Source organism: Ptychodera flava, unplaced genomic scaffold, assembly GCF_041260155.1.
Source record: "Ptychodera flava strain L36383 unplaced genomic scaffold, AS_Pfla_20210202 Scaffold_43__1_contigs__length_1316584_pilon, whole genome shotgun sequence".
NCBI lineage: Eukaryota > Metazoa > Hemichordata > Enteropneusta > Ptychoderidae > Ptychodera > Ptychodera flava.
The window spans coordinates 451709-478409 of record NW_027248365.1 but is presented as its reverse complement, the minus strand read 5'-3'; the positions used below and the strand labels follow the sequence as shown (position 1 = coordinate 478409).

The window sequence follows — 26701 nt, the reverse complement described above, 5'->3', positions numbered from 1 at the left end:
ACATTTTCGATCAGCATATGTAAAATGTTCCTTGCGTGTTTTCTATATAAATCTACCATACAACAAATGGAAGCCTCCATGCTTTTTACTTTCAGTCACCTCTGGAAGACATCCCAGTAAGCAGGTAAGACGATCACAAAACGATTCAATACATAAGCAACAATAAATAACTATATATATATATATATATATATATATATATATATATATATATATATATTATATAATATATATATATATATATATATATAACTATATATATATCTATATATAACTATATATATATAACTATATATATATATATATATATATATATATATTATATAATATATAATCTCCTAATATTTCGAACAAGTGTGACGTCACCGAAGACGAGGGTTTCAATTGAGCTGTTGAAGAAGTGGCAGAAGCTAACTGAAAACCGCGTTTGGCGTACGTAGCTACAGTAAACATTCTCGCTTTTGTACACACTACCACGGAAGTTCAACAGCAATACAACACTTTGTCGATGCTAAGAATTCAACTTAGAAAGGAAATACTCGTAAGCAAAGTGAAGTTTGTGCCTGGGCATCTCTTAATTTGGCTTTAGTTTTAAGAAAGATTGGACGATGTGTTGATTTTGACACATCATATTCTTAATATATATTGGATTCTTGTTTGGTGATAAATTTTGACGATTACTCAGCTGTTTACGGCTTGTGACGAGCTAGCACAATGGTAGTAGGAAACGTATGGAGCAGACGATAGTTTACGCTCTCGTTTTCCCTCCTTGAAAAAAAGAGACAAACTGTCACAATCATTGCTATCAAAATCTTTGACGTTTAGCTACATATTACCTTTGCCGCATTTTTAGCAATTTCCATTGTGCCCACTCGATTTTCATCTGCACGAGAATGCTTACAAACAGCTTCAGTAGAAAAAGTGTGAACCGTATACCTCTACTTCTGATGTCAGAAGTAGGGTATACGGAAATCCTGTAAACAGTATACCTATAGTGTGACGTCATATTATAGGGATTACTTGGTCTGAGAATGTGATAAACACACGCATATATATATATATATATATATATTATATATATTATATATATATATATATATATTATATATATATAATATATATATATCGATAGATCGATAGATAGATAGATAAGTAAGAAGGAGAATTCAATATCTGAGATTTGACAAAAAATGTCGCTCCAGTTCGCCAAGGGTTGATGACTCACATTCATACTCCCGTGGTACAGTCTAGGAATAGGACAAAGGTTAATATATTGTTCCCATAGAGACCAACACCCATGCATTTTATGGTCCATCAGGATTCTTATGCATTCACAAGCCCTCGCAGACCTAAAATTATGTCTGTTTAAGTTTAATTATCTCGACAGAGAACATGGCATCACTGATTACATAAACCTGGGCAAATAGTTTATCATTTATGCTTTTCATTATACATGACATGAATATTATATGCTTTTTTCCAAATTTCAAGTTGTATACCGTCGTTTGTATTATTTACGTCTTGTCCATTGTTATGAAATCCAATATGTTTAAAGCTACGGAATTAATTTATTTTTAAATAAACAAGTTAGTCCATGTAAATTTCACATCAATGCTCATCCTTCGCAAAATACCGATGTGATTCATACCAAAAATGATGTGGCTTTTTTGTTCATATATTTGATTTGCGATCCCCTCAATGGTTACAGAAACAGATTCAATAAATAGATTTACAAACAGACCAGTTTTCAGTTCAGATTGATCCTGTTCTTAAGTGAAGAGTAATGATATACCTGTCATGCTACGATGTGGCACATTGACATTTTCATTGATAATTATGTCTGATCCATTGAATGGAGTTGTTCTGAAGTGCTGTGGTGCTCATATTCGTATAGAAACCGTTTGATTGTTATAGTACCAGGTGTAAATATTGCTTTGTATCATCCTTCAGTGTTTCATACGCTATTTGTCAATAAATGTTTGACAGTTTTTAACCTGCTGTAGGGAAATTTCCATTTACAATTAATTATGAGATGGATGCAAGGGTACTTTCCCACTCAATGTTTCTGCCGAGTACTGATGGATATGTAACCCATGACCTGCGATGAAGAGATTACTCCGGTTAATGGCATATTTTGACTTGTATACCCAAGAAGTCAATTATCAACCACAACGTTATCATCTGCATTTGCCCCACTACTTCTAGATTTCAGAGATTTTCGTTCTGAATACCTCTACTTTTTATGTTTGTAGAGATCACGACAAAATTCAAAAGCGAAACTTGCACCCAAAATGAGAAGAAGACTAGCCAAAATTGAAAATCAAATCGAAGTGTAACATTACCTAATCAGTTGGGCACGTGAAAGAACGGCAAAATGGCGCAGATTAGGTCTCTCCGTAATGTAATTTTACTAAATAACCTCCGCAAACTTCTTCATGCTTGTGAGACTATATGTGCTGATAAATCTTCATTCAAACTACTCTCACTGCAAATCTTTATTGACCCTGGCAAAGATACATGCCTGTAAGGTTCATGGCCGTTAACTATATCATTCTTCAGCCAAATCTTCTCAAGAAAGTCGAACACATTCTCGAAAGGACAGATTTTGGTAATATGAGAAGTCGTTTTGAAGATCTATCAAACCAAATTTTCTTGGAGGATGTGTGGATCCCACCTCCTCCACATAGATTACACCAGAACGCAATAAATGAACAATATTTACATGGACACATGATAGAAACCTGGGCGGGTGGATGGAATAATAATTAACATTTCAAGAGACCCAGTTCCTTTTCCCAATTTTCAAGAGACCCGCTCCATAGTACTTATTGAATAACTTTTGCAGTTACTAGGTCAAGTCCTATTAAAACTTTCTGAACAATAATCTCATTATATTTTCGTATTTAGTATTCACTCGCGTACAGCTCACCCTCTGTATTTCTTATCCTCTGTAGTTCATCAGCCTAGAATACCGACCGTGTCCTCTCCCTTTAGGTCCTTTATCTTGCAAACAGGTGGCGTCCCAAGTCCAGCTGAGTAGATAACCTTGATAACTAAGAAGATCTCCTTTGTCCGTTTGGTAAATAATCTTTCTTGAAAATACCCCTGTGTTTGCTTTGGACCCATTCTCTTGGCTTGATCTCAGGATGCACACAGGCGACCGTGAACTCACAGCCGTACAATATAGGAAAGACTGTCGATCATTTTCCTCTGTTACGTCGGTGGGTTTCATTTTGATACTTTAATGTAAGGTGTTGTTGTAGTTCTCGAGAAGCTGTGGTAGAACAGGGTCTAACCACTGATATGTCTGTCTGTTTCTATATGTCTGTCTGTTTCTATGTGAAGTATTTCAAGATTAGGGACTTCAAAGTACGATTGAATCATCCCACAACAATGGCATATTTGTCACTGTTTGTATGAAACCAATGAATGCCCAACTCCTCAAGCCGTTCCTGCACTTTCAAGTTCGTTAATTTCTGCCCGTCATCTGTCTAAAGTCTATGAGGTTGGCAGCTACTTTTATACATTATGTCCTGTAGGTCAGCCAGGGTGTCATCGGCCGTTACGGCCTTTATTGCATGGCCTAGCTCATACATATTTACTGAGTACATCGATTACAGCAAATATATCTAAGAGCAAGTTATAATAACCGAATTGAACTTCTTCAATAGCTTAATCATGTTTGAGACCTCCTGTCAGGATATCTCCAAACCATACTCTTTTTAATAGTCTTGTTGTCTGTTTTACTAGGCGTATATAAAAGTACTAACATTTGTATGTTTCCCAGTGAATTACTGACACTGGTATATTGTTGAATCAGAACCCATAGTCCCCCATGTCTAGCACAGAAAGCCAATGAAACAAATCATCATTGATGACACAGTCCCCGCTGAATTGAGATTATTGCTCTAGTGGAGCTGGTGTTGGTCTGTTTTCACTCACTTACAATGCGTTGTTGTGATATGATTTTGGGAGTGTGTGGTATTTTGATAGTTCATGAATATCGGATATGATAGTAGATTTAGTGTTATTGATGTGTGTGAAATACCAAAGTGACTTAATTCAGTCTACAGTATCTGTTTTGTTCATTGTGGTCGAGCTAGGGCTACTGCAGTTACAGCACGTTCTTTCAGAGTTGGTGTATGATGGACTGAACGGCAATCATGGTTGACATGGTAAATGTAACCTTGTTTACAGAATGTCAAAAGGCGCCCTCACACGATGGTGGTTTAATCAACCAGGTAAACATGGATCCAAGGGATTACTTTGAATAGGGATGTTCCCGGAAGTATTACCATGGTAATAAATTCTTTTTCTGGAACCAAGCAAAATTAAAGTAAATGGTTTGGAAAGTGGCCTGCTGTGAAATATGTAAATAGCTAGTGGATCAGAGGCTTACACCTATAGTGGCTGTCCAAGTGCAAGACCTGGCCCCGAAAATGTACAATATATTGTAACGCCCCTCCCTGTAGAAACGCCCCTCCCTGTAGAGATTTTATCTTGAAGCGTCCCTCACGTGGCAAGGCGTGTGAAGTTCATTGACTCAGATCGGACGAGAAGCAGATAAGAGATAGTGTGATAGTTAAATTAAGTATTGGTTAAGATTTCAATGAGAACAATCGAGAATGGGATATTCCATGGTGTGATCTTATTTAATCTTAAGAAACAATCAAAGACTGGCGGGAAAATTACCACGTGATAACTTTTGTAATTATTTAAGTTTGGAGATGTATTTAACTTTGTAGAGAGCTTAGACTTGACACTTCAGATCAGACCTTTGACAGTGAACGACACGGTCGCCATCTTGTAATAAAGTACAAGGTTGTGTTACAATCTACATCTTGGTGTGTCAGCTTCAGTTACTGAAAGCATTACGATCCAGACTGGTACCTCAACTCGTAATTCCCCTAAATACGAGCGCGACAATATATGTGTGCACAATTGTGTAGAAATGATGCGTTTCAGTTTGCTATGCGATATCTGTTGGATTGTAAGTATATTTTGACGTTATAGTTTCAGACACGATATTGCAGTCACGGTCATCTTCTGTTTTTGGAAGCTTTGATATAAATACTTGTTTTCTGGGTGATGGAAAATCATTGGCCTGTAGAGTGTTTCCTTTCTGAGATATATACACATCTTAGATAATTATTGTTGTCTTCTCATTATCATTTATGCTTGTTTTAGAGTGGTTATTTGAATTTCTTCAATTGTTTGCTTATGTTTTCTTGCATTGACAAAGTTTGTTTTATGGGATGCTGATGAAATGAAGACTGTTTCTTGAGTCATTTTGGCTGATATGAACCAATCGCCAGTCAATGGCAAAATACTCCAAAGAGATAATTTAAGGAAACTTGAACATAAACACAAGAAACCATATCAAGTGCAAAAAGAAGGTGATAGAACTGTTGTGAAGGATTGTTGTTGATGTTGAAGCTTATGCCAGACTTAAGCGAGGAGTTAAACTTGTGTGATATTTTTGTTGCGCGAATAAATGTCATGTTTTTACACGGCGCACAAAAGTGACTTCCCTACCATTGTGTCAACTCTTCGATCTTGATCTCTCCATTGTTGCCGATGTTGGAGAGAGATGTTGCGTCCAATATATCATTTAACTTTACGATATGTACGATACGCAATATTTCGTCCCCTGCTTTGGCTGAGCCACCGTTGTCGTCGAGGGGTGTCCCCGAAATTGTGTGTCATTGGTACGACAAGTCATCGAGCATCGGCCTTAATTTTTGATTGTAGTATGATCCTTTGACATTCGCAGGCTGTATTTTGCATTTATTGACTGTTGTTGTTCTGGACTTTCGAGGGCCTCATTTTTGTTTTCTTCCTTTCATGGTCGCATCACGCCTCTACCTTTAATGCTGAACATGTACAATCACATGTTTTTTCTCCTTGTTTGTCCGTGACATGTAACGGTCTATTCAGGCCTATTGCAGAAAGAGATACCAAGATATTCGAACACTAGAAGATCAATATTACAGGAATACTTTTCAGGGAAAATACGTGTTTTCGACATGAAATACCCTAATAAAGGCAAAAAGCGACCTTAAATGTTTACGTTCCACTGCAAGTGACGCAGTATATATAGGCTGGATATGCACGATTTAAGGCAAGGTCGAAGAATGCAATAGCATGTTGTAAATACGAAGTCAAAGCGTGAATTCACGAATGCGAAGGAATTGTAATCCACTAACTATGCATTTTTTTCCGTTTGGGTCGGTTTTAACCCAACATTCATCCTAAGTTCGTACAAATTATTGTTTGTATTTTATTGTTAAAGTAATTGGTGTGCATTGTGATGCCGTAGAGTACTACACTTAGGCCAAGCTGTTTAAAAATCACTTCACAAATGCCAGAGAGATCGCTGGTGACGGACGGATCGACGGACGGCCCGATGCGACCTAATCTATACGTCTGCCGCTGCGTGGGCACTAAGAGACTAACTTTGGTATATTCATGTAAAATGGATCTGGTTCCCCTGCCGTGTCTGGGCCAACAGGGCCTCAGTCTGCCATTTATCAGCATTCTCGGACCCTGCTATTTCACAATCGCCAGTTTCTTTGATTTCTGATTTTTTGTCGGTGTTTAGTCCAACTACTTTAATATCCGTCGCACATTGCAAGTTATTATTGTAACCAGCGATAGCAGGACCCGAGAGAATTACTATTTAATATTGTATGAGAATCAAACTGGACGAAATAGTAATATCAATTTTTATACCGGTATTTGTTATTCTTTCTTGATATTGACCTTGTCCAAAAAATTACAAGCAGATATACTTTGGATTTGAGTACCGTAAGGCTGAAACGAATCATTTTGTTTTATCATTGTCCGGGTATCATTTTCCAAACTCACATAGCCATGGATCAGCTTCATTTATCTCTTGTTGACTAAAAAGATTTAGCAAATTGCGTACAAATTGATAGAACGAAGTTTGGATAATATGGAGTTTTACGTTGTTAATAAACATGAGCAGGCGGATGATTCTTGGAATGAAAGACGATCGAAACTATTAACCAACCTAACTAATAAAATGTTATATATATTCGGGTTGCTCAGTATAGGGGAAGGAACCGGCAGCTCAATGTCAGCTATAATGATCTGCAGGTCAGTATAAGGAAAGAGTGGTACCGGAATGTCTATAAAATATGTGATGCCAATGATGATCTAAAGGCAAGATGTTTGAATTCAAAAGAGGCCATTTGAGGCCTATGATGTAGTATGCAGCTTGACAGATCCTCTCACATGGGTTGGCGAACAGGAAAATGTAGGAGATGGAAACGTTTATAATAAATATTCAATTATCAAGACCTCTCAACACAACAAAGATCACAGATCTCTAAAAGTCACTTTTTGATTCTTTTACATAATCAGTGATGCAATAGTTTCTGTCGAAACGGTAGACTAAATTCGACACTTTTGTATATCAGCGTGTTGTACACGTATAGGGTATTCAACGTCGGTGGTGTAGTAAATTGAATTTTATCATCTTAGCCAATCCATTGCCAATACAGAAAAAATTGTGAATGGGCGTTAAATGACATAATATGCCACTTTGTTATACCGCCACATTGAATATATTCGCAGGGAAGACAGTATCTCCATGCATTTACTTTAATACCAGACGTATATGCTCCTCTAAATATCTAGAATCAAACTTAATTTACAATGTAAAATTTAAGGATAATGTCTGAAATTGGTTATAAATGTTTTGAACTGGGTCCCAAGGATATATTTAATGTCGCAATTTAGTTCAAACTAATCAATCATCAAAATTTGCTATTAGATTCCCCTTCGTTTTGTACGTACGGAATAAGGTAAAAGCTGTATCCGACTATATGGGTCATACAAGAAAATCCATGGCATATTTCGGCCAGCAAATAAAGTAATTTGCACATTCAATAAGAAAACCGAAATATAGCTAATTTTAATTTTTAAACGGTTTAATCATCTTGATCATTAATTTTTAGGCCTATTTTTAAATTTAAGACCTTTGGTCTGAGATTGAAACATAGGAAATAGGTATAGACTGCTGTCAGTATGGCACTTTGTGGCCATTCTTTTAACAAACTCTTTTTCCCACAATGCATATTTCGTTTCCCCAATTTTCAATTTAACAAAGATCTCCTTTTCCTATTTTATTTTGAGCGTGGCAGCTGATAGTATCTATCTTGGCCTAGGAATGCATCAAATTGTTACAGTTTTTTGCTCGGGCAACGTGTTCAGTGGATCGAGTAAGGAACATAGAGAGAACAATTGTGTTGCCGCCGAAAAGGAAAGTCCGATATAATCAGATTGACGTGACCTGCTAAAGTTTTGCGCGCTTCTCGTCAATGTCTAAAACGTGTACTTTGTGTAAAAAATTGTGACAGCCATCAGCCCAATCAGAGTCCGGCATCCACATTTAATTTTATCAGATGAATTTATTCAGCTGTCAATCTTGGTACGCTACGATGTTCTCCGCATAATGATCTAAGTACCCGTCATAGTTTTTAAACTGTATACCGACCCACTCTATGAAATACATCCATTACAACTCGATCGGCGCTTGATATCAAGTTTTGAGGAAGTATTGTCTTACACTTCGTCATAGATACCTCTTGCCCTAGGCAAAACATTTTGGAGATGAACACTTATTTCGCAGTAACTTCTTCTTTCATCAATCATTTCTTGAATTTGTTGCGGCTGAACGCACCGACTTAAATTCATTGCCTGAAGTACACGCACTCTACAAACCAAGAACAGTGTTTGCTTCTCTTCCAGTATAACTATGTCGGTCGTGAGACGATGTTATTCCCGCTAATTTTTAAAATTATCTTCTGCAATTATCGTTACCGAGCCCCCCAAGTACATTTATTGCACCTTTATTCCATTTCGATACCTTTCCTTTCGCCATGGTATCCAAATATTCTAAAGACAAAGACGTTGCGCCACGCCCCAAATGAAATGGGAAGATTTGATATATTGGAAATTGAAAAACGGCAATATGCATTATGGGAAAGAGAGTTTGTCAGAGGGAAATTTGAATGGCCGCAAAGTGCCATCCTAAGGGCAGTATACACCTGTTTCCTACATTTAATCTCAGACCAAAGATTTTCAATCAAAAATAGGCCTTAAAGTTAATAATCAAGATGATAAAAGCATTTGAAAATTGAAATTTGCTCCATTTCGATTTTCTTTTTTGAGGGTGCATAATGTTTTGGGTTGGCCGAAATGTGCCTCGGATTCAAGAGGCTGTACTCTAACCTCAGGCGCTCATGTAATTCAAGTTCTTGAATGTGAGTCATGAAACCTTCAATGACAGAATATTGCATAGTTGTAGAAAGTGAGTAAGCTAATTATCCTATTCTTTCAACCAGTAAACATTTCATTACGAGAAACTACTTTTCTTGCTTCGTTTCTGGGCGACTTTCGACCTGCTGTAAGCTTAGATTTGAAGCGTTCAATCTTCTGAAAAGCCATCATCGCATGCCACAAATTTAGTGCTTTATGGTAAAGAATTTTCCAGAATGTACTATATGTGTGAATTTTCTTTATCAATATATAAATTCGATGGTGAGTAACTCTTCCTGATTCAGAGTTTGTTTATCATTCGATTCGTGAAGTTATTGATGGAGTTAACTTATTGGATTATTTCGTTGTTGTATTCATTGAGCTATGAATTTACGCTGTAGTAATTTCATGTGAGTATTTAAAATATTTTTTAAACAGTAACATTAACTCACAATCACCTGGACAATTAGATTCCACTTAGTTTATCTTATTCATGTATGAATATCATAGTTTTTAAAATGTGTCTTAAAGAAACTGTGGCATCAGCTTCAAGCACTGGCCGATGATGGAGAAGCAACAAAAGAGGTATACAGGGGCCGAATAATGTTGGTTGGTGCATTTGGTGCTGGGAAAACATCAACGAAACGAAGTCTTTAAATCAGCCGTATGAATGTAGGCACTTAAGTACTGATGGAGCTGAAATTTACTCTGTCGACATAACAGATTGGGTTATAAAAGGTCAGTCTTCAACTTTATTTGACGAGAACCTCGACAAAACTGAGGAATAAAAACTGACACAAATGATAAATGCTGTTGCGCATTTCTGATCAATCACATGACAAACGTTTGAGTAAAAGAAATTATTGACATTTTTTATTATCTAAAAAATTTTTAACTAACAGCTTAATTTGAAAATGTGTTGGTTCATTCTGATCGCTATCGCTAAACATATATAAACACTTTTGTCGACATAACAGATTGGGTTATAAAAGGTCAGTCTTCAACTTTATTTGACGAGAACCTCGACATAACTGAGGAATAAAAACTGACACAAATGATCAATGCTGTTGCGCATTTCTGATCAATGACATGACAAACGTTTGAGTAATATATATATATATATATATATATATATATATATATATATTATATATATATATATATATATATATATATATATATATAGATGAGAAACTTGTTTTCTTGTTTCCTTTCGAAATTAATCATGTGGGTTTGCCGGTTTTATTTGCAGATTTACGTTCAATCGCTACAAGTCCAAAAAGTCAGTAGAAGTATTTCCATGGTTGATAAATTAATAAATTCTGATCATTTACAAATTTATAATTAGAGACCATGCTTACTGACGTTTTGGGTGCCGTTCTGTGCACTTATTATTTATATATTTATATGTAAAAATTCTGTATTTAGTCAGTTTTGTGCTACATCAATACATATTTCAAATTTAATTTTGAATAATATCTTCGTAATAACCTGCATTCTATTTAATGATATACAAATAAAGACAAGCACAAAGTTCAGGAATGACATGATGTAGAGAGTCATTTTTTAAATCAGTCCCCTAGTATTATATATAAACAATTCAAGGACTTTTGCACATACGTGGAAAAACTCAGGGGTCTACGATGACCTGAGTGCTAACTATACGTCACAGCACTGCTTGCGTATTAATACTTCATTCAGCTATATAAATATAAGATATTAAAACAGTTTTGTCCGAATTATTGGCAAACAAGAGCATATTTACAAATAAGAATATATGTCACTACTGTACTCACATTATGTTTGTATCTAAATCTTTAACATAACAAGATGAAATATACCCCTGAATCAGAGTAATCGACGCTGGTTATGTATTGACAAAACACTTTGTTGTTGTTACTCCCTAAAAGTGATTATCCTAAGATATCCAAGTTATGTGCAATGGTGCTTGATTGTTTACATATGATACTAGGGGACTAATTTTAACGAATAAAGTAGTGTATTATGTCATTTCCTTTAATGAAAAAAAAAGCATAAAATGACTGGTGTAGCTCGAAGTGAAGAATAAGGAAGTTTTGACATAGGTATTAGTTAAATAATAACGAAAGATGTCATCCCATGTAAACATCAGTCAAATAACACACCTCATGGTGCAGCATTGTAACAATTGCATTCATATACTACTTTTTTCCAATCATTCAAAAACTGAGAGACAACAAATATGTTTTGTCGCATAATGTAAATCAGTTAATGCAATTTTTCACCAAACATTGTAATTCAAAGCAATCTCCCAATATATTGTTTACCTAAGATGGCACAATCCTCTCATATGTAAATTGTTGTGTTCGACGGAAACTTAAAATTGAAATTTGTCATTTCAAAAATAAGTTCATCATACAATTTTTTGCCACTAAGATACATCAAGCCATCACAACAAACGATGTGCAGAAGAAACACAGAAGCTAATGACTGATGAACTTATCCGTAATGTGAAGAGAAGAGACCATGTCGCATTAATCCAGGGCAGAAGACAACGTTAAAGGCAGACTTAAAACTTGGCGGGGAAAAAGATGATGATGCCATTAAACGTATAGAACAGCGTCTCAGAACATTAGAAGACACAGATAAGCCGGATTACTACTTCTCGCTATGGGATTTTGCCGGTCAAAGTATATACTACCTAACACATCAGGTTGGTATAGCATCCAATTTAAGATATTTTGAGGTTAATGTGTGGATGCATCCTTTGCGATATTTTTGTAATAACCTTATTATTATGCATCTGACATTGCATACTGGTAAATCAAATTGTCAGAGTAGTGACCGTTTTAGAGCAATGCAAACGCTTTTTCTCCCGATTTATAGCACAAGTGTGGAATGCGATCTCGGGCGCGCTTCTGCATCTTATAGATAGTACGCACGTAAGTACAGAGTCACTGATATTCACAGATAATGATCGTATCCGGTGGCACTGGTTTGGGGTTTGGATACAACGTAAGTTACTAGGGAAAGTTAAACTTTCGTTTAGGTTGTTGAAGGAAGAAGTTTAGTGTATTAAGGCAAGCCAGTGACTAAAATGTGCGAGCAGACGATGTAAATACCTTTGCAATGTTTGTTTGTACAGCAACAAAATCACGATAGTCGGCTGCGTTTATGAAAAAAAAGGACCTTACCCCCAAAAAATTGCTACAAAAGGTTTCTCAACGGTTTTTTATAGAGTCAAATGTGCTTAATAACATAGTAAAAGTCTACCAAAATCTGACCACCAGAAACGCGTCATTTTCAAAATGGCGTCCAAGATGGCGGTTATTTGTGTTACCAAAATCAACCAACACTTTACTTAACATCAAGACACGTAGATTACGGGTACGTCTTGCCATGGCTAAGCAACACTTTACTTAAAACAGCCAAACATGACATACACTTATATTATACACAATTTCATACACAAAGCGCAAACAACCCAAATATGAACGATGTGTGGAGTTGCTTTCCCTTTACTACCTAACCTCGGAAATTGTGAAAATCCACATGAGCAACATGTTCCGGACGAAGAATGTGACAGTGATTATTTTTAATACATGTACAAATATGCAAATTATCGGACTTATGACCACTTGCCTATAATCTAGATACCACTAAAACATGGTGGTAGACACAGACATCACTAGTCTAGGTTTAATATTTAAGTAGTTATGGCCATTTTAAGTATATGGCGGCCATCTTGGACGCCATTTTGAAAATGACGCGTTTCCGGTGGTCAGATTTTGGTAGACTTTTACTATGTTATTAAGCACATTTGACTCTGTAAAAAAACCGTTGAGAAATCTTTTGTAGCGATTTTTTACGGTCAAACCATATTTTCAGCCGACTACGAATGAGTTACGACGCTACAATTAAGTTATAGTATACTCACTTCACATTTTCCCTAATCCGCTCACCAGTGTTCCCTCCAAAGTTTGAGTGGGTGAGCAACTTGTTCCCTGAAGGGCATGGCGGCCGTCCCGGCGGCCGCGGGGTGGTGGTACGGAAGGAGAGTGTCCCCCTTCCGGCCGAAGGCTTGAAGCAAATATTTACATTCGTGTGTGCGTTGATTTCAAAACTATTTAGTTGCTTTTAGAGAAAGGAAATGACACTTCACAACCTTCTGTTTATTACTTATCCAACACAGCCAAACTGAATTTAAGACTGGACTTAAATTTAGTTGTCTACAACAATATTAACAATGCACTTGAGAGTGACTTGACTCATATTCAAGCTGAATATTGAGTGTTTGAACATGCTTGAGAAGAAACTGTGGTTGATACACAGATGAAAAACGATTAAGGTACTATCAAAGTTATAGCTATTGTCCCTTTAATATCATTTTATTTTCAATTTCAAAATGCTGCAGATGCAGACAAACACAGTAACAGTAGCAGCAACATGTGTGTATCTTTCCTATTATGTCGCTGGAGGTACTCCTTCTTCCATCCTTTGTCTGGACATTTATTTCCAACGGCAAATCATCCTAGGCACTAGATCTTCTACGGTTCTACAAATAAACAGATCAATCAAAAATAACATTGACACAAAAAGATGGAGTGATTAAAAATAACATTAACAGTGCTAAAACAGCCACTCAAGCCCTAGTTACTCTATGCAACAACAACAAAACAAAATCTTTGGGGACAAAAATTTATATTCTACATGCGACAGAAATTTTGTTTGACAACTACTTGTTCATCACAAGCTAGTGGCCTCCAGCTGGTGGACTATGCCTAACTAACAGTAATATTAATAATGTAATATTTGGTTCTTATATAGCGCACATATCCACAAGTACATGTGCTCAAGGCGCTTTACAATTATTATTACCCCTGGTCACTGGACCTAATATGATACCACTCAACTCCCTGGGGAGCAAACTACAGCTTACACGTGCAGCCGATAAGCGCAGCAGAGCTAAACACACACGTTACAACCACTGTCCTACCAGGTACCATCACTCCTGGGTGGGGAGGAGCAATGAGGAATAAAGTGCCTTGCTCAAGGACACAACACCATGGCCATGCCGGGGCTCGAACTCACCATCCTGTTATCGTGAGTCCACTGCTCTACCACTGTCCCATGATGCTCACGATGTTGTAGTACGTGGGTATGTCCGATTCTACTACAAACTGCTTGACTGAATTCAAGCAGATGTTGTGCCAGTATATGCTACGAAAGGTGCAAATCAACTACTACTAAACGATCTCAAACGTGTAAATTTGGCAAGAATAATGAATGACGTCGACATACCTCACAAATGTTTCGAGAATTCGGTGAATATATCGATACTCACTCGCAAGTTACCGTGTTGCTGACTTCGTCGTAAGTGAAATATTCCAACTGTCGTCTGCAATGAAGTCAAAAAACGTCCCCTACCATGTACCAGTGTGATTCGGGAACACTTAATTATCTGTCGCGACACTTTGAACTTCATCTTAGTCGTTTAAAGGCGTCGTGAGATACTCCTCAGCCATGTCCGTTCATGTAATATATATATATATTTATATATAATCTCCCAGTATTTCGAACGAGTGTGACGTCATCGAAGACGAGGGTTCCCCCAACATAGCGGCAGTATCCCTCCGAGCCGGTAGGCGAGGAGGGATACAGCTATGTTGGGGGAAACCCGAGTCTTCGATGACGTCACATGAGTGAGAAATACTGGGAGATTATATATTTATCACATGCATAGACCCACTTTTTTATTTTCACTTTCCCGCGCGATGTAATTTGGACCTTTATTATGTCGGCGTGGCAGATGAAGTGGTACGGCTCCAGCTGATTCCGTTCACATTCGGACGCACGTTCCTCTCGATGCGTCAGAGTAGTCTCTCGCTGTCGGATTTTCAGCGCAAAACTTGAATGGATATAGCCGTTATCAGCGAGGACAAGGGAAAGGAGGATGATATAGTATCTTCAGATGTATTATTTTGTTTGAAGGTAAAGTAATAATGTAAATAATGCATCGAAATTTAACCTTGTCTTGCTGTTCATAGCGGTGCTTATACGTTGTTTACATGTAATGTATATACACTGTACGATTCGAACGAACACGCTGTGCAATGCTGCAGTCGTCATTTTTACTGCTGTCAGTTCCTGACTTCGGTCATAATATATGAATAAAACCACAATTGAACTGTATCACATCGTTCTTGTTGGTCATTTATGCAACCACACACTGTACCTAGGAAAGTTTTATTGCTCGAAACTGGCGAGGACTGGAGCAGTGGAGGAGTACGATGCCGTATGAAGATCGTACGTTCGCATATTCTCAACGCCTTGGACGTTTGAAATTGAGAGGAAAAGTGTATTATCGTTCGTTGTAATTATGAATGAAACTAAAATAATAAACAATCAGAGTAAACAAAGCGCAAAAAGAAACTTTTAACATTTGGCATGTAATGTTCATTCGATCTCGATTTTACTGGTGTCTTATGAAAACACTTCATTGTGGCCGCGGCTCCTATCGAGCTGTCGACGAAGTGGCACAAGCTTCTGAAAACCGCGTTTGCCGTATGTTACTGCAGTAAACATTCTCGCTTTATTACAGCCTACCGCAGAAGTTCAACAGCAATACAACACTTTGCCGATGCTAAAAAATTAACCCGTCACCTGACAGGATGGGATGTTGATTTTGATACATCATATTCTTAATAGATGCGTTGGATTCTTGTTCGGTTATAAATTGGTCGATTTTGAGCGATGTTCGTGACGAGATAGTACAGTACAGTGGTAGTAGCAAACGTAGGGAGCAGACGACAGTGAACGCTCTCGTTTTCCCCATAGAAAAAAAACAGACAAACTTTCACAATCGCTACCAAAAGCCTTGATGTTTTCGCTATTTATTACCTTTACCGCATTTTTCAGTAAACTCCTTTGTGCCCACTCAATTTTCATCTGCACGAGAATGCTTACAAACAGTTTCAGTAGAAAAAAAAGTGCCGACCCCGTATACCCCTACTTCTGACGTCAGAAGTAGGGGTATACGGAAATCCTGTAAACCGTATACCTATAGTGTGATGTCACACTATAGGGATAACTGGGTCTATGTATGTGATAAATATATAATATATATATATATATATATATATATATATATATATATATATATATATATATATATATATATATATATATATATATATATAATATATATATATATATATGATTATTTATTGAGGTACATATGTGCGGCGCTTAACTGACAAAAATAACTAATCATTGCTTGTAGCCCTACACATTTGAGGAAAGTATCCTCCACACATATTTTCGCCTGTTATAACACACGAATGAAATCGTAATTAAAGCTGTCTAAAATATCAAATATCACAAAATGGCCATATAATTTTTATAAATACAGTAAATTGCAATGATTGCGAAAAATTACCAAGCCCGTCGTATGTATCCCACGATAAACACATAGTTAGGGGAGAGCGCTCCAAGGTCACATGAGGTCGCCTGCCGTCGCAGTGGTGCGAGTATCAAAATCATCACATTGGCAAGCTGAGTACTTCTTCTTTTTGTTTTACATCAACTTTCTCGATCGCTAATCGCCATTTAAGTACATAACTTACTCAATAAATATGAAAGTGGGAGATAAGAAAAAAGCACCTACATGTAGTGTCTCATTCTGAACATGAAGCTAGCTCACTACAGTGAGCGATTCCGGCCGATGCAAGAACAACCATAGACGATGTAAAAAATTTGAGAATAGTTAACAGAAATAAATCCTTCGTATAGAATACTTCGCATTAAGGGAAATCGGCACAATCTGTGTACATGTACTGTAACCCTTGTTACACATCAGTATGATGCTCAGCTAGATGCTGTGTGTTGCCGGCTTGAGCACACTGCATGTTACGCAAGGCAACATGTACCGCATTGATTCACTAAATAACGGCGGAGAAGTACGCTAGCTAAGTGACTCCCTTCGCAATTTTGTCCGATAGGCGCCGCGCCGTACATACGTGGTTAAAACGTACAATGAAAGTTGGTGGCAACTGCGCCGCCAACAGGCACTAAACTCGAAAAGCTAAAGTAAAATCGCACCGCGCCGATCGAAATGACTGAGACTCAAGTTGCGCAAATTATGAAATTTAACTGCGAGAGCAGTCAGATACACTGCGCAACTAGCGCGCAAATAATCCTTAATGGCTGCCTCAAGCCTTGCGTTGAAGGTAGCCCAAAAGGAATTGCAGGCAAATAGCTCCACCACAACCTGCCGTGTATGCCAGAAGCTACTTGACGGAGACTCTGTAGGCAGTACCATGGCATGGCCAACAACGCTTGGAACCTCAAGTTTATATAGAAAATTTTCTGTTAAAATCAATAATAATTGAATCTCTATAGACATTAAAGGATTATAAATGTAAATAGAAGTAACATAGAATTCTGTGGAAACATTTCATGAATTTCTATAGAATCAATATCCACCAATTTTCTATACAATTCTTTAGACTTCTATAGTTTTCTATAGAATTTTATAAAGTACATGTTGTTAGTAAGGGGTCTGCTCTATATACGCCTCTCTGTCTTGATTGAATTTCTCTATCGCCCTATCATGCCTTCCTCTCACCGCTTTGGAGGCTTTCTTCTGGCCTCACAGTTTCTTTGCAAGCACATTACTGCTGGTGAAAGGTCATGTTGAGAATCGCACTGAAAACTGCCATCAAGGCTGCCTCTGCAATGAATCGCATTCAAAGAGTGGGTTCCTTTGGAACAACATTCCTTTGCTCAAGCAGGTCTTTTGACACAACAGCTGCTGCTAGAGCCCCTCTCAGTTTACGGACTATGTTTTAAGGTTTCCAAGGTTGCTAAAATCTGTCTTCAGTATTTGTTTCATGCTCATAGAGTAGACATAAGTCAGTCCTGCCAACAGAGCCCCACCTTACAAAATGGTGACGAGGGTTTTGGTATCCATCGTGTACAAATATGCAAATATAAAATCTGAAAGTCGGAATTACCCCTGCCGTCCCACAGGTAGTAGTGTATAAATTGTTCTGTTTGTTAGGAGAATAGTGCGGAGCGGGAGAATGAGGGCCTTGTGGCGTGGCTTACAACTTTCTAGATGGCAGGTGGATGGGCTGGAGGTCAAGTGTGCTTGCAATGTGTGTAGTACAAGCCCAGGGTTGTCAAAGCCAACATTGCCATCTCTACGATATATAACAATCATTGTACCAAATCAATCTGAGGGCATGCAGCCTGCGGTGCCTCAGGCCCCTTCTCTAGAGGCACTGCCCCAGCCATGCGGGACTTTTTTCTCTTGCTTTTTCTGCCGGCTGATCTCAGCTAACCTCTTCTCATTCCACTCAACTGGGACCCTTCTCTTTCTTTGTAAATGTAAAATCCTTCATTTCGCGATTTCCGAACGCTCTACAGCCAGTGTTTCAATGGTCTTTACTGCTAGGGGTTTCCTGGCCTCCACTGCGTTTTCCCTAAGGCAAGGTCATTTCCTTCTGCGGTAGTAGAAAGATTATTTTTGCCCTTATTTTTAGGTAGAAGTTTTTTTTTCTGTTAGCAGGCCAACACCGGCTACAGCAAGAAAGGACCCCCCAAGTTTGAGCCAAGCCCCCACAAGCTAATTCAGCTCAGTTCAAAGAAGGAAATCATCGCTCAGATCCTGACACCTTAATAGTGCTGCCCATCAGCGGCAAGCAGCCCATGCCCTTGCAAGCTAAAGAAACAAGGTTCTTTACAATGTTCTCACTTACGCAGGCATTGAACTATCTTGTAGATGACGCAGTGTTTGCTGACTATCTCCGGCTTTCTTTTGCTCGATAGCCTCTCGGATGAGAGGCTAGCAGTGGAAGTCTTTGCTCTGGTCGCCTGCCACCATGCACAACAGGCATCGCCTTCCCTTTTCTATGGTGTCCTCCTCTGGAAGGGAAGGCCGTTGGGTAGCCAGCTTTCTTCAACACATTTTACATTTTCGATCATCACTTCTATCCAAAAAGGGCGTTCCTAAATCTTCATTCGACCTAAACCGACCAAAAACGATTCAAACATTCAAGCTGCGATAGGCTGTAAGATCGACTGAAACTTGGCCAAGAAAATAACTTCCATACCTTTTGTATCAAATCGAAGATAAACCCAGATACATCAAGTTTAGGGGTCCATTACTATTCTGCTATGTACATGCCCCGGCATTAAAGCAATTTCCAAGTATTATAACTTTATCATACAACAGAAAAATATCGATGAAACTGGCAACAAATCACAACATAACAAAATAAGTCAATTCTGACTGCAATGGCTTGGCGTTCCTAAATCTTCATTCGACCTAAACCGACCAAAAACGATTCAAACATTCAAGCTGCGATCAGCCATAGGATCGACTGAAACTTGGCCAAGAAACTTACTTCCGTACTTATTGTATCTCTTGTAGATACCCCCATATACACCAAGTGAAGGGGCCCATTGCTATCCTGCTATGTACTTGCCCCGGCATTAAAGCAATTTCCAAGTATTATAACTTTATCATACAACAGAAAATATCGATGAAACTGGCAACAAATCACAATATAACAAAATAAGTCAATTCTGACTGCAATGGTTTTACTGTCGAAAGTCAACATGTAAACACAAAGGCTATGGGAATGGCACCGAGGGCGTTATCCATGTCAACGCGTCGGGTCAGCAAGGCTGGTATTCGTTCTGGATCTAAGAGCACCTTAGCAAAGATGTATTTGATTACGGCTTAGTCTGGGCCGCCGCTCACTTGCTGGCCGGGCACGTCACTCTTTGCTTTATTTCTGTGAGCAGCTGCTTGTACATGATGTAGTGCTGTCTGTATTATTCTCGTTTTCAAGCCACCCAGAACTCATCTCAATGGTCATGATGGCGACGCCAGAAAGAGTGTTTTACTTCTAAAATTTCATACCATTTTTCTGTGTTTCTATGAGACTTGCTAGCTAAGGTTATTACAGTCTGTTGTATCATTTAAAAAAATATTGTGAGAACTATAAAGATGTTATGCGAGTCACTTCTATCCCGATCAATTGACAAACAGTCACAGTCAAATTTTTAAACAACATCTCCACGTTTGCCATGAATAATCTACTTTCAAAAATTCTTGCATCAATATAGTGTTATAATTGCATATCCTAGGATTATTTATACTGAATGTCATCATACATACATGTGCAAAATTTTTACTTGCGCAAAGACTGCATGAATCTCAGCTTCATACAAATAAAAGATTGTTTTTTAAGCTGCATTACCGTGCTAGTTTTTTTTCAGTAAAACTAAAGAGAATTTATGATCATGACAAGATAAAGAATGTCATTCGGTTTTATACTGTGTTTGGGCCTAGTGATAGCTTGTAACTTCAGTCAATGGAACCCAATATACACAAAACCAAGTCATTCTATGTTCTTGAATGTTGCATCCCTCACATGATTGGAATAAGATAACCAAATGTAAAGATTTATCTTGAATTTTCATTTTGTAGTAATTATTTCTTTTGATCATATTCCAGGTGTTCCTTTCTTATAGATGCATATACATTTTAGTGACGGATCTGACAAAAGCACTGGATGAGATTATTCCATAAGTAAGGAAGGTGCTGAAGAAGACATTGATCATGCAAAGGAAGTATGGAAAGGAGAGTGGAGTGTGAGTGGTAAGAGAATATTTTGTCGTGGGGGGAAGCAATAAAAAGCATTTTTTAGAGTTTGATTATAAGGAAAACGGTATGCATCTGGTGGCATCAACCTTTCAGATAATTTGTCATTAATCTTAGGTTAGTCACAGGTTTCCATGGTAATTGTTATGGTGCCTAGAGAACATTTTTACTGGTGAAACTACTGAGGAAAATCCAATCAAAACAGCAAACACTCTTCAATATGGATCCATCTGAGAGAATTCGGTAAATTGTCGATGAGATTCGAACTCACAACATACAACACCCACTCATATAGCGAAAGCATAAATGTATGAACAACTAGCTCCAATAACCAAGCTATGTTGCGACAATTTTCTGACAGCAACCCTTTCACAAACTATAGAGTTCATGAAGCACTAGAACAAACATCCTCGCTATCCTTCACCGGACAAAAATCATAGGAATGATTCATCGCTCAAATTTATGAAGTTTGAAATAAATAAACAGACAGGTCCTACATGACGATCACAAATCGCTGACCACGACAATTTAAAGGTCGGGCCGACTCCATGTAATTCAATTAACCAGATAAAACTGTTTCATGACATTGGCAATTGAAAATGCACTACAGATGGCCGCTGAATCGACTATGCGTTCTCAATATAACAAACCTTATCTTCAAAAGTAGGCTTGACTAACAATTAACCCAAATGAATAGAAAAAAAGTTCTAAAATGATAACTTACCAAATAGCGATCTGTATTAAATGACGTTGTACGTTTGCGGGCAAGTGCACTGCACGTGCAATTCATGCTGCAGTGTTCATAGACCAGCAAACTCCCCTTGAAAATCTTTTGTGGTGGGGAGGTGGGGGTTACAGGTCCCAGCCGCTCAAAAGCAACAAATGCTGATTTGAAAACCAGTGGGAGCAGCTACGGAGGAATTTGTACACTCCAGTCCGAAATTTTCTCGCAAAATCGGTTTCGCAACCCATCGCATCTACCAGGCATAGGATGTCACGGTATTTGTCGATTTTGCCTAAGTATTTCCAGTTATTCAACCGCCATAGGCAATGGGTGTGAAAAAATCCGCCATCTTGACTAAAAGACTTAACCCATACGTCATGCTCTCGGAGTTTCATTTTCGAACAATTTATAATAATGGAATCTATCAGGCAAACTATTGACAATTTTCCCCCGCAAAACAAGCTATATCTGGACATTTATATATGTTTGATAATATATGTAAAGGTACTTTGCTTGAAGTAGGAAGTAAAACGTGCATGTGTGTACAAGAAATTGGATTTTGGAATTTCACTAAAATGTTTATTCACTATACATGGCAGTCTATGAGGAAACTATGAATAATTTTTTCCAATACAAAACTAGGGAAATCTGTTTATTTAATATGTAAACTTTATTATTGATATAAATGTAGTTGATTTGACTAGCTTGGTTAGAATTGAATGTGTGTGCAAGAAATTGTTGTTTTTTTATTTCACCGAAAAATATTTATTCACCATAATTGTTAGTTATAGAGTTATGATTTTTAGCTCCCATAGCCATATGTATATATGGCAATGGAAGCTATTCTTATAGGCTAGGGAAATGTCTGTATGTATGTATGTCTGTATGTCTGTATGTCTGTATGTCTGTGTGTCTGTATGTCTGTATGTCTGTATGTCTGTATGTCTGTCCGTCAACATCAAAAACTCCAAAACCGCTGTACATTTCATCTTGATATTTGGTGTGTACATGGACGATGGGCTGTAGATGAGATTTTGTTCAAATGAAGTTGTCATTGCCAAAAATATGCAAATTAAGTGAAAAAATGTAAAAACAGTCAAAATTGAAAAAACTCAATAACCACTGAGCAGATTACATGAAAAATTAGCATGTAAGTACTTTGGGCTGACATGAAATGATTGTGCACATCTTGGGTCAGTATCTTGGACTTGCTATTTTTCATGAATTTTTTTGTAATTTTCTCCCATTTTTGGTCAAAAAATCTCCTGCTCTGAAACCACAAGTCCGATTGATTTGAAACTTGGTATGGAGTGCATAGGAGTGACCTTTGCCAAATTTGGGCAAATCGTGGTGAAATTTGCATATTTTTAGTTTACACGTCCATAGACTCCCATGTATAAGGCAGATCTCCATAGACTCCCATGTATAAGGCCACGAAAAATAAAATTTAGTTTCTCATCGTATTCATATTGCAAAAAGGATGCAGTGACACAATTTTTAGTCCCCAAGGATGAAGTCCATGAGCTTATAGATTGGGTCATGTCCGTCTGTTCGTCCATCCGTGAGTCCATACGTTCACGCAGATATCTCGGATATTTTGACAAAATGTCATGTGACCTTGATGACCTTTGATCTCAAATATACATATTTGTCCATAACTCAGTAACCACAAGTGCTACCACCCTTCATATATGGTATGATGGGACAGCTTGTGACGCCACATATTGTACCTCATTAATTATGCACATATCTAATTTTGAGCGAGCCAATAGAGCTAGAGGTCTGATTTTTGGTATATAGGGATAACTTAGCAAAACAATTTTTTGACAAAATGTCACGTGACCTTGGTGACCTTTGACCTCAAATATACATATTTGTCCATAAATCAGTAACCACAAGTGCTACAGCCTTCATGTATGGTATGATGGGACACCTTATGACGCCACATATTGTACCTCATTAATTATGCGCATATCTAATTTTGAGCGAGCCAATAGAGCTAGAGGTCTGATTTTTGGTATATAGGGATAACTTAGCAAAACAATTTTTTTGACAAAATGTCACGTGACCTTGGTGACCTTTGACCTCGAATATACATATTTGTCCATAACTCAGTAACCACAAGTGCTACAGCCTTCATGTATGGTATGATGGGACACCTTATGACGCCACATATTGTACTCATTAATTATGCACATATCTAATTTTGAGCGAGCCAATAGAGCTAGAGGTCTGATTTTGGTATATGAGGATAACTTAGCAATACAATTTTTTTGACAAAATGTCACGTGACCTCGGTGACCTTTGACCTCCAATATACATATTTTTCCATAACTCAGTAACAACAAGTGCTACAGCCTTCATGTATGGTATGATGGGACACCTTATGACGCCACATATTGTACCTCATTAATTATGTGCATATCTAATTTTGAGCGAGCCAATAGAGCTAGAGGTCTGATTTTTGGTATATAGGGATAACTTAGCAATACAATTTTTTTGACAAAATGTCACGTGACCTCGGTGACCTTTGACCTCAAATATACATATTTGTCCATAACTCAGTAACCACAAGTGCTACAGCCTTCATGCATGGTATGATGGGACACCTTATGACGCCACATATTGTACCTCATTAATTATGTGCATATCTAATTTTGAGCGAGCCAATAGAGCTAGAGGTCTGATTTTTGGTATATAGGGATAACTTAGCAATACAATTTTTTTGACAAAATGTCACGTGACCTCGGTGACCTTTGACCTCAAATATACATATTTGTCCATAACTCAGTAACCACAAGTGCTACAGCCTTCATGTATGGTATGATGGGACACCTTATGACGCCACATATTGTACCTCATTAATTATGTACATATCTAATTTTGAGCGAGCCAATAGAGCTAGAGGTCTGATTTTTGGTATATAGGGATAACTTAGCAAAACAATTTTTTTGACAAAATGTCACGTGACCTCGGTGACCTTTGACCTCAAATATACATATTTTTCCATAACTTGGTAACCACAAGTGCTACACCCTTCATGTTTGGTATGATTGGACACCTTATGACGCCACATACTGTACCTCAATAATTATGCGCATATCTCATTCTGAGCGAGCCAATAGAGCTGGATGTCTGATTTTTGGTATATAGGGATAACTATAGGAGAGAAATTTTTTGACCAAATGTCATGTGACCTTGATGACCTTTTACCTAAAATATATGTTTATGTCAATAAATAAGTAACCACAAGTGCTATGTCCTTTGTATTTAGTAGGATGGGAGACCTTATGACAACACACGCTTAACCACGCTTTACCTCATTAATTATGTACACATCTAATTCTGGGCAAGCGAATAGAGCTAGAGATCTGATTTTTTGGCGTATAGGGATTAATTAGCAATATAATTTTTTTTTCAAAATGTCATGTGACCTCGATGACCTTTGACCGTGATTATACATATATATGCATATTTCAGTAACCACAAGTTCTATACCCTCCAATTTTGATAGGATATTAGACCTTAAGATGTCACATCTTGTACCTCATTTATAATGCGCATATGTATTTCTTGGCTGGCCAATACTGCAAGAGGTCTGATCTTTTTTCCCGATTTAGAACCATAACTTAGACATGCCTCATGTGTTTCAAATTGGGAACAACAACATAGAACTATGTGCCCATAGATCTCAACATATACACTCCAGTGATACTTCTTAATGACCACATTTTCCTGCCCCATCAAGACTAATACTCCTATTACAAGTGGGGACTATGTCATTGTAAATGACTTGTTGAGTTAATGGTTGTATCACAGTATTCGATATATCTAATTCTGTATTTTTTCCATTTTATATTCTGAATAATTACATTAAACATATTTCACTGTCTCCAGTACATTTCATTTAGTATTTTCACTTCATGCACTTTATCCTTTTCACACATGTTCAAATATCTGACCAGAGAACAAACACTAAATAGTCCAGGATGGGAGCTACAGTGTCATTGACGCTATTTTTTCCTATATAAAACATAAAACTAACAATATCTTTTCATTTTATATACGTTTCATAGTTGACATGCACTTTGCCAACTTTCCCATATGTTTTTGTCTTTTGTTTTTTATCCTTTTTAACTGTTCAAAGTGTTCAATGTAGGAGACCACTCAATCGTTATTGCTTGTGAAGCTTGTCGATAATGTGAATGTATTTAAAAGAATCAATGTATTTCGTTGGTGGTTCACTTTTGATGAAATGTCACTTGGACAATGGAAGGTTCGATCGTAAATTAGCTTCTGTCGAAAGTGACCCTCCTCCGAGATAGGTTGATAACTAATGACCCTACCCCTTGGACAGTTTTCTAAAAAGTGACACTCCCTCCAATTCCCCTGCTATCCTTACCTGTAATTACTGAAGGCTCCCTTACTGTAGCCTCACCATGATATCCTTCCATATTGTCTACCAGTGGACTGATGTATGATCTTTCATCTGCTGGCTGTACCATCTCATTGAATGGTGTTTAGTTAAAGGGACAATGTTGGCCATTTTCATGCATATAGTTTGATACTAGATACTATTTATATAGTTTGACACGTGAAAAGATCCTAATGATTAGTTGACCATGCATATATTCCATCCCAGTTTTAGACACGATAAATAAAACCATCGCGAGAAAAAAATGAAAGAATAAACTTCAGCAGACTTTCTCGTTATATTGAGGTGATCGCCAGATCGAAGCATATATACTTTGGCGGCCGATGCGTACATTATGTCAACCGCTTGTTGTGTATGCCAGAACCTCTGGTCATGACTGCGTGAATAAGTCATACAATAATGTTTCAATCAGTGAGACATACACTGTACTTCTACTTTTTTCTAATCAATTCTACATGAGCAACATGGCAGTGCGATCTTCGTTTTCCCGTGTTCGTCGCACCTTGAGTTCTTCTTGGCGGCCTATGACCAATAGCTGGCAACTGTTTAGGCCACATTGGCCAAAAGCTGGATGGAAACACCCAAAACGAAAGTCCCGAATTCC

At 37.6% G+C, this 26701-nt stretch overlaps 1 long non-coding RNA gene across 1 annotated transcript in view; it reads left to right on the top strand.

The window, feature by feature from the left end:
* Window positions 1-11703: 11703 nt before the first annotated feature.
* The window catches only part of LOC139128101 (uncharacterized), a 50041-nt gene continuing 35043 nt past the window's right edge, over window positions 11704-26701 (top strand). Inside the window, exons 1-2 of the long non-coding RNA XR_011551186.1 lie at window positions 11704-11977; window positions 20792-20935. This is a non-coding gene — a long non-coding RNA (uncharacterized lncRNA). The remainder of the gene's footprint in view (window positions 11978-20791; window positions 20936-26701) is intronic.